This window comes from Loxodonta africana, chromosome 14 (assembly GCF_030014295.1).
Source record: "Loxodonta africana isolate mLoxAfr1 chromosome 14, mLoxAfr1.hap2, whole genome shotgun sequence".
Lineage (NCBI taxonomy): Eukaryota > Metazoa > Chordata > Mammalia > Proboscidea > Elephantidae > Loxodonta > Loxodonta africana.
In genome coordinates, this window is record NC_087355.1 from 3,529,009 (window position 1) to 3,537,574 (window position 8,566).

The following is an 8,566-nucleotide window of genomic DNA, read 5'->3' on the forward strand; positions in this document are numbered from 1 at the left end:
ACCAAGCACAGACATAAAGTCTAGCAACTTTTCCCTCCACATACTTAACCCTTAGGAAAGAGAGAGAGCCAAAAGAAAGCAGAAATTAATCCCTTATAGTTGCTACTTGGGGATTTTTAACTTTTTGTTTTTTTGCTCTGATGTTAGAGAGAAAAATGTGACCTTGGAAACTTGCAGTGAGCAGAGATTTATATGAAAATGCCCTTCTCCCGTTGTGAAAAAGAGAAAGTGGTAGGAAGGGCAGTGGCCCTCACAGGCTGGGAGGGCCAGGCCTGCTAAGAAGACTGCCTGTTTGCTAATAGATTGCACTGGAAACCAAGCGGAAATCACCACATCACCATGAATGAGACACCCTACTTCCTAAAGAATGTCTGACTCTGGGCTTGCTATGTGGGTTACGTCCATGATTTAATAGAACCACAGGCCACATCTACACCCAGAGAAAGCAACTGAGTCATTCTAACATGCTGTATGGCTCCCATACTTTGGAGTATGGAAGCTGCTGTCATCATCTGATGTGAGCAAGAAAGGGTCCGCATGGCTGCAGTCTGACCTCCTAATCAGGAGCACATTCTCACCTACAAGCTGAGTTTGTAAATAGGCAGGCAACAAAATTGGAAGCCTGTGCTTGGGAAGAAATTTGTCATCTTATTAGAAGTTTTAATTTAAATTAAAATAGATTTTCTTAAAATTTTTGAATTAAAAAAAAAAAGTTTTGGTTCTGAAGCAGCCTCCCACTAATGGAACTACTGATACCCAGCAGCCCTGGGTACAGAAACTAATAGAAAAAGGATAAGAGTAGGCACACACACATAGAGAGTCTAAAGTTGAAGCAGAGAAGTACAACCTTCAATAATTTAAAACAGTAATATTGAGAATAATAATAATAAAGAGCAAACCCTAGAGAAGAAACCTAATATTCAGAGGTACCACAGTAGAATACCTTAAAGTCCCAATTACAATCGAGAATTACACAGTATATGAAGAGGCAGGAGAGAAAGGCCCTTGTGAAAGACCAAAATAAGGAGGCAGAAACTGTTTCCAAGGAAGAAAAGATAATGGAGTCACAAAGATTTTAAAGCAACAGTATTAAGCATGCTAAGAGAATTAAAGGAAAACAAAGAATAAAGAACTAAAGGAAATCAGGAAACAATCCAAGAACAAAATAAGAATTTCAATAGAGATAGAAATTACCCCCATATGTCTGTCAGTTTGTTGTACTGTGATGCTGGAAGCTATGCCACCAGCATTCAGATACCCCCAGGGCCACCCATGGAGGACAGGTTTCAGCTGAGTTTCCAGACTAAGATATACTAGGAAGAAGGACCCAGCGGTCTACTTCTGAAAAGAATTAGCCAGCGAAAACCTTATGAATAGCAGCAGGACATTGTCTGATATAGTGCTGGAAGATGAGCCTCCCAGGCTGGAATGCTCTCAAAAGATGACTGGGGAAGAGCTGCCTCCTCAAAGTAGAGTCAACCTTAAAGGCATGGGCAGAGTAAAGCTTTTGGGACCTTCATTTGCTGACGTGGCATGACTCAAAATGCGAAGAAACAGCTGCCAACATCCATTAATACTTGGAACCTGGAATGTACGAACTATGAATCTAGGAAAAATGGAAATCATCAAAAATGAAATGGAACGCATAAACATCAATATCCTGGGCATTAGTGAGTTGAGATGGACTGGTACTGACCATTTTGAATCGGACAGTCATATAGTCTACTATGCTGGGAATGACAACTCAAAGAGTAATGGTGTTGTATTCATCAGCAAAAAGAACATTTCAAGATCTGTCCTGAAGTACAACTCTGCCGGTGATAGGATAATATCCATACGCTTACAAGGAAGACCAGTTCATACTACTATTATTCAAATTTATGCACCAACCACTAGGGCCAAAGATGAAGAAATAGAAGATTTTTATAAGCTTCTACAGTCTGAAATTGACCGAACATGCAATCAAGATGCACTGGTAATTACTGGTGATTGGAATGCAAAAGTTGGAAACAAAGAAGAAGGATCAGTAGTTGGAAAATATGGCCTTGGTGATAGAAACAACGGCAGAGATGGAATGATGGAATTTTGCAAGACCAACGACTTCTTCATTGCAAATACTTTCTTTCACCAACATAAACGGCGACTATATACATGGACCTTGCCAGATGGAACACACAGAAATCAAATTGACTACATCTGTGGAAAGAGACTATGGAAAAGCTCAATATCATCAGTCAGGACAAGGCCTGGGGCCAACTGTGGAACAGACCATCGATTGCTCATATGCAAGTTCAAGCTGCAACTGAAGAAAATCAGAGCAAGTCCACAAGAGCCAAATATGACCTTGAGCATATCCCACCGGAATTTAGAGACCATCTGAAGAATAGATTTGACTCGTTGAACACTAGTGACTGAAGACCAGACGAGTTGTGGAATAACATCAAGGACATCATCCATGAAGAAAGCAAGAGGTCATTGAAAAGACAGGTAAGAAAGAAAAGACCAAGATGGATGTTGGAGGAGACTCTGCAACTTGTTCTTGAGCGCTGAGCAGCTAAAGCAAAAGGAAGAATTGATGAAGTAAAAGAACTGAACAGAAGATTTCAAAGGGTGGCTCTAAAAAACAAAGTAAAGTATTACAATGACATGTGCAAAGAGCTCGAGATGGAAAACCAAAAGAGAAGAACATGCTCAATGTTTCTCAAGCTGAAAGAACTGAAGAAAAAATTCAAGCTTCGAGTTGCAATACTGAAGGATTCCATGGGGAAAATATTAAATGGTGCAGGAAGCATCAAAAGAAGATGAAAGAAATACACAGAGTCATTATACCAAAAAGAATTAGTCAATATTCAACCATTTCAAGAGGTGGCATATTATCAGGAACCAATGGTACTGAAGGAAGAAGTCCAAGCTGCTCTGAAGGCACTGGTGAAAAACAAGGCTCCAGGAACTGATGGAATATCGGGTTGAGATGTTTCAACAAACAGATGCATTGCTGGAGGCGCTCACACGTCTATGCCAAGAAATATGGAAGACAGCTTCCTGTCCAACTGACTGGAAGAGATCCATATTTATGCCTATTCCCAAGAAAGGTGATCCAACTGAATGTGGAAATTATAGAACAATATCATTAATATCACACACAAGCAAAATTTTGCTGAAGATCATTCAAAAATGGCTACAGCAGTATATCGACAGGGAACTGCCAGAAAATGAGGCCAGTTTCAGAAGAGGACATGGAACCAGGGATATCATTGCTGATGTCAGATGGATCCTGGCTGAAAGCAGAGAATACCAGAAGGATGTTTACCTGTGTTTCATTGACTATGCAAAGGCATTCAACTGTGTGGATCAGAACAAATTATGGATAACGTGGTGAAGCATGGGAATTCCGGAACACTTACTTGTGCTCACGAGGAACCTTTACATAGATCAAGAGGCAGTTGTTCAGACAGAACAAGGGGATACTGATTGGTTTCAAGTCAGGAAAGGTGTGGGTCAGGTTTGTATTCTTTCACCATACCTATTCAATCTGTATGATGAACAAATAATTCAAGAAGCTGGACTATATGAAGAAAAACGGGGCATCAGGATTGGAGGAAGACTCACTAACAACCTGCATTATGCAGATGACACAACCTTGCTTGCTGAAAGTGAAGAGGACTGGAAGCACTTACTAATGAAGATCAAAGACCACAGCCTTCAGTATGGATTGCACCTCAACATAAAGAAAACAAAAATCCTCGCAACTGGACCAATGAGCAACATCATGATAAATGGAGAAAAGATTGAAGTTGTCAAGGATTTCATTTTACTTGGATCCATAATCAACAGCCATGGAAGCAGCAGTCAAGAAATCAAAAGACGCATTGCATTGGGTAAACCTGCTGCAAAGGACCTCTTTAAAGTGTTGAAGAGCAAAGATGTCACCTTGAAGACTAAGGTGTGCCTGACCCAAGCCATGTTATTTTCAATTGCATCATATGCATGTGAAAGCTGGACAATGAATAAGGAAGACCGAAGAATTGATGCCTTTGAATTGTGGTGTTGACAAAGAATATTGAATATACCATGGACTGCCAAAAGAACAAACAAATTTATCTCAGAAGAAGCACAGCCAGAATGCTCCTTAGAGGCAAGGATGGAGAGACTTTGTCTTACATACTCTGGACATGTTGTCAGGAGGGATCAGTCCCTGGAGAAGGACATCATGCTTGGCAGAGTACAGGGTCACCAGAAAGGAAGAAGACCCTCAATGAGGTGGATTGACACAATGGCTGCAACAGTGAGCTGAAGCATAACAATTGTGAGGATGGCTCAGGACTAGGCAGTGTTTTGTTCTGTTGTGCATAGGGTTGCTATGAGTTGGAACCGACTCGACGGCACCTAACAACAATAACAACAGAAATTAAAAGAAAAAAACAAAAAGGGTACTGGAGCTGAAAAGTACAATAATGGAAATGAACAATTCTCTGGAAGGGCTTAGGAGCAGATTAAAATTGGCTGAAGAAAGAATCAGTGAATTCCAAGATCAGACAATTGTTAAGTGTGAAAAGCAAAAAAAAAAAAAAAAAGAATAAAGAAAATTGAACAAAGTCTAAGGGACCTGTGGGACACCATAAATCTGAACAATGTACTCATTATGAGATTCTCAGAAGCAGAAGAATTCTCAAAGAAATAATGGCCAAAAACTTCCAAAGTGTGATGAAAAACAAGAACGTATACATCCAAGATGATCAACAAACTCCAAGTAGGATAAACATAAACAGAGCCACCAAAACCTGTTGCTGTCAAGTTGACTCCAACTCATAGCCACCATACAGGACAGAGTAGAACTGCCCTGTAGGGTTTCCAAGGAGTGGCTGATGGATTTGAAGCACTGACCTTTTTGTTAACAGCCGAATGCTTAACCACTGTGTTACCAGGGCCCAAAGTAGAGCCACACAGAGGCATATTATTATCAAACTTTCAAAAACCAAGGAGAAAGAGAAAATTTTAAGAGTAGCATGAAAGAAGTGAAATATCACATACAAGGGGTCTTCAATAAGATTAGGTACCAATTTCTCTGTAGAAACAACGCAGGCAAGAAGGCAATGGGATGACATAAAGTGCTGAAAGAAAAGAACTGTCATCTAAGAATACTACAGTAAAACCTGTGTAAGGCAGAAGCTGTGTAAGGCAGAAACCTGTCAGAGAAGGAAAACTCAAATATCTTCCACTAAAACAAGTGATAGGAAGATGGTAAGACAGGACCTTGTCAAAGGGGGAAAACTTTCGAGACCCAAGATCCTGAAAAACAAGGGAGTCTCCTTGAGTTCCAGCTCTCACAGTTTTCACTGAATATTTGGCAAAATCGTCATTCAAAAATTAGGGTGAAATTAAGACATTACCAGATGAACAAAAGCCAAAAGAATTTATTACCACCACATCTGCACTACAAGAAATGCTGAAGAATGTCTTACAGAAAGGAAAGGACACTTGACAGTAACTTGAAGTTGTACATACAGAGGAAGAAAAAAACTAACTGTTAAAGGAAATGGCTTGAGGGCTGTACTGGAGCCCAGGAGCGAGGAGAGTTGGTTGGTGCTGGGCCCCAACTGCTCTTCACCTCAGCCCCCACCCTCCTGCCAGTCCTCCTGCAGCCCATCCCTCTGAGGGCCCACCATGCCCCCTGACAATGGCTACTAGCCCACTCTGTCTGCCGGCCCACCCCTTCTGCCGATTGTGGTATGCAGCCATGGCCCCTGGGGTGGCTGCAGACCCAGTGCAGTCCTTGGAGTGTGCCACCAGCATTGGCACAGGCCTGCTCAGCCAAGGGCTGGTGGTGGGAGTGTGTAGTGCTGAGTAGCTCCAGTTTCCACCTGCTTTCAGTCAAACAGAATGCTGCTGGTGCTACCTGGTGCACCACCCACCTTATGCAGTGGTAGTCATCCCAGAGCCCATGTGCTGCAGCAGCCAAGGCCAGACCCAGGTCCAGGCCCAAGCCCGAGCTCAAGTCTAGGGGCCCAACATTTCCCATCTCCTTGGAAATCCTGGTACAGGTTTTTGGGCTGCTGGTAGAGGTTGAGGGCCCATGCCCTTCCTTGACAGTGCTGCCCGATGTGCCACCACTAGCATGAGGGCTACCTCCCAGCTCACACTCTGCTACACCATGGCCCTGTCACTCCCACTGGCTGGCCACCCCGCCACAGGCAGACCCAACTGGAGAAGAAGCTCCTTGCTGGAGTGGTTTATGCCCAATACGTTCTCCCTGCTCCAGCGACTGACCCTCCTCCACTGGAAGTTCCAGGTGCACCCAGTGTTGAAGCAAGTTAGTGCATCCTGTCCTCGGCGCACCTTACGCTTTCCAGCTGCCATAGAGTAACCCCTGACATCCTGGTCATGCTGGCCAAAGCCTAGCCCGAAGCCCCACAGCCTGGATCAGAACACTCTATGGTGGAGTCCACAGCTATGGTGAGTTTCTTGGAGGAGGCAGGGCCCTGAATGTGCAGGTTATGGCTGACCTACAGCTCCCAGAGGACAACCATATTTGGCATGCTTCTGGACAGCTGATGCACCCAGCTCCAGGTCCTGGAGCCTGAGACTCACCCCCAGGTTCTGTGGCTGCTGAACCTGATGTGGCTGCCCAAGACTTCGGGGTGACGGGTGGCCCCAGCCCAGGTTTCCCAGGCTTGGAGGAGCTCTGCCTTTCCAGCTCCATCTGTGACTTCATGAACAATGAGGTCCTGGGCTACCTGCTACATGGCTCCCCAACCTGCACCAGCTGGATCCTCGTGGCTATGCCTTCATCATACCCAATGGCCTGCACCATCTGCACTGTAAGGAGCTGGAACAGCTGTATCTAGGCCTGTATGGCATGTTCGACTGGCTGACTCTAGCCATGAAGAGCAGCCTCCTGATGACCCAGAAGTGGTATTGCACCCTGTGGAAACTGGTCTTGAATGGCCAAGGCTTCAGTGAGAAGCATGTGCAGCAGCCCCTAGCTGCCTTCTTGGGCACTCTCTGAGGCTTACACCGGGCCCTGTGCTCCCTCAACCTCAGGGGCACACAGATCACAGTGAACTCAGTCAGCTTTGTGATCAGCGGCTGCCCAGGCCTGGCATACCTCAAACTGGAATGCTGCCACTTCCTTCCTTGGGTCCTGAAGTGGGCCTACTGGGCCCAGAGGAGGTCCACTCGTGCCTGAAGCAGCTTTGCACAAGCTCCCCCTCCTTCAGCTAGGCAGCTTTGGATCCCAGGCCCTCAGCCATCCCCACCTTATACCTCTAAGCAGTTTTAGGCGTTTGAGCACTTTGTTGCAATAAGATGTTTTTAGGGGATTAAAAAAAGGAAATGATTTGACAAATATAAAAGCCAGAGTTAAGATATTGTTCACTGGCAAATAAAAAAATAAGTAAATATACATACACAGTAACAGTGAAATAAAATAAAGTTAAATTACATGGTATCTAAGGCATAAAGATTTGATTACTAAAAGCAACAACATAAATGTGGGGAAAACATAACAACAAAAAGACAACTCAAATCAAAAAAATGGGCAAAGGACTTGAACAGACAGTTCACCAAAGAGGATATTCAAATGGCCAACAACTACCTGAATACATTGTATAAGTCCCTTAGCCATTTAATTATTAGCCATTAAAGCTCATTGCTGTTGATTCCATTGTGACTCATACTGACCCTATAAGACAGAGTAGAACTGCCCCATAGGTTTTCCTAGGCTGTAATCTTTATGGAAGCAGACTGCCACATCTTTCTCCCACAGAGCTGCTGGTGGTTTTGAATCACCTACCTTTTGGTTAGCAGCCAAGCACTTTAACCAATGTCCTACCAGGGTTCCTTCGTTAGCCAATAAAAACCCATTGCTGTGAAATATTAGCACACAACCTACCCAAAATTACTCAAGAAGGAATAGAAAATCTCAACAGACCCAATAACAAATGAAGCAATTGAATCTATGATCAAAAACCTCCCAATAAAACAAACAAACAAACAAGTCTTGGAGTAGACGATTTCACTGCAGAATTCTACCAAACATTTAGAGAAGAATTGACACTAATCCTGTTTAAACTCATCCAAAAGATAGAGAAGGAAGAAATACTCCCTAATTCATTCTATGAAGAAAACTTAACCCCGATACCCAAAACAGATACAGGTACCACAAAAAAAGAAAAGTCATTCTGTCTTACATGGTCAATATCTCTTATGATTATAAAACCCGCCCAAAATCCATTGCTGTTCAGTCGATTCCAACTCATAGCAACTCTATAGGACAGAGTAGAACTGCCCCACAGGGTTCTCAAGGTTATAAATCATTAGAGAAGCAGACTTTCACATTTTTCTCCCACAGAGCAGCTGGTGGATTTGAGCTGCTGACCTTTGGGTTAGCAACTGAGTGCTTAACCACCATGCCACCAAGTCTCCTCATGAATATAGATGCAAAAATCCTCAACAAAATTCTAGCAAACTGAGTCCAACAACATATTAAAACAGCCATACACCATGACCAAGTGGAATTTATTCCAGGAATGCAGGGATGGTTTAATATTAGAAAAAAAAAAATCAA

At 43.3% G+C, this 8,566-nt stretch overlaps 1 pseudogene; it reads left to right on the forward strand.

The window, feature by feature from the left end:
- The first annotated feature begins 5,737 nt into the window (after window positions 1-5,737).
- LOC100676555 (F-box/LRR-repeat protein 6-like) lies at window positions 5,738-7,221 on the forward strand (annotated as a pseudogene).
- The last annotated feature ends 1,345 nt before the right edge of the window (window positions 7,222-8,566 follow it).